The 1,521-nt window shown below is 38.5% G+C and overlaps 1 protein-coding gene across 7 annotated transcripts in view; it reads left to right on the forward strand.

Moving 5' to 3' along the window:
- The window catches only part of LOC116707246 (phospholipid-transporting ATPase ABCA1), a 198,336-nt gene that overhangs the window by 174,706 nt on the left and 22,109 nt on the right, over positions 1-1,521 (forward strand). The window lies entirely within an intron of this gene.

A 1,521-nucleotide genomic window follows, 5' to 3' on the forward strand; every position in this document is an offset into this window, starting at 1 on the left:
TTTATAGCTCACACCTTTTCTCTGCTTTTCTTGTTCTGTGTAACTCAGCTTTCTATTTCTCTCTCACGCTTAGTTTTTTTCTTGGCTAGGTAGTTTTGATGTCTCTTATACATTCTGCCATCTCTTCCTTTTCAACTTTGGTTCTATCATGTCTCCTTACTGCGATATTCTCAGTAATGCTGAAAACTCTGCTCTCGCTTTCTTCCTGCCTCTTGCACATCTTGCACATATTTCATTCCTTTTCACATCCTCGCCCTGTACCTTGCTGATTTTTTGTCTCTGCCTTAAAGAATCAGTCATAAGAAATTTTTTCACATGCCAAAAAGAAATACCTTGACACTAGCAATATGAGACTGGGGCACCTGAGCATAGGTAGGCTTGCTCTTCCCTATTTTTAGGAACAAACAACTGTGTTTCTTTGCCTTGGCATGCATCTCTGAGGAAGCACATCCGAGGATGGTTGTGTGTAAGCCACGGTTGGTTTCATGTCACAATGGTTGCTATAGTGGTTCATTTCTAAATCTAGTAATTGACTTTGTGTTCAACAAAGAAAGAGAGCTGAATAGACCAGTGCCTAACACAGCAGTGTTAATGTTGATTAATGTGGGTAACGGAGATCAAAGAACAATTCCAGAGACCTTTAGGGGAAATAAAAACGATGTAGAAGAGAGAAAAACAGATGTGAGTACACCCACTCCTCTGTTTTCAGCTCATTACACTTTCTGTGCATTGGCAAGAAAAATGATCGGAAGAAGAGAGGGAGCAGCATCTCTTCAATGAAAGTTCTTACTCTCTTGACTGTCTTCTCTTATCTGCGATTATGTGCTTACAGGGAATAGCTGTTCATACATGCATTTGGCATCTGAGCCGCCTGGTAGATACTGTAACTGTAACAGTAGCAGTGGACTACCTGGGTTGGGATTGTGTTTGATTTTTATTTTATTTTCGGCCAACTTTTATATCAACTTGTAAACTTTACATACATAAGTACAAGAAACAAAGGAGCTATCCCCTTGCCTACCATCTTGTGCGAATCTAAAAAGGTGGAGCTACTTAGAAAGCTTTGGTGATACAGGGACAACCTGAACCAGCTAAAGTCTGTACCACCTTTTGTAATATTGATTATTTATCAAAGCTAAAATAAAACATAATATTAGATCAGTAATGTTTTCAGTTCACTATGGCCTTGTTGAGATCCAGTAGCCTTTTGACACACCAAATCACTCCTGGAAAATAACATTTGAGGGAAAAGGGGATCCAATTTTCTTTTTTTTTTAAACAAGGATGCTTTAAAAATATGAAAGAAAATCCGCTGTAACATTTTCCACCTGCAGGGGATGAAGGTATTCATATTGTTGAGTGTAAAAAGGGCACTTCTGCATCCAGAACTACTGCTGCCATGGTTTTACTTACCTTTAGTTGGTACATGATGGTATGTGTGGAACTGCAAAACCTTTTTTTGTTTGTTAAAGTGCCATATTATGAAATAATCCCTTTTTCTGGGATTTGGGGTGTTATTTT

This window comes from Etheostoma spectabile, chromosome 19 (genome assembly GCF_008692095.1).
Source record: "Etheostoma spectabile isolate EspeVRDwgs_2016 chromosome 19, UIUC_Espe_1.0, whole genome shotgun sequence".
NCBI lineage: Eukaryota > Metazoa > Chordata > Actinopteri > Perciformes > Percidae > Etheostoma > Etheostoma spectabile.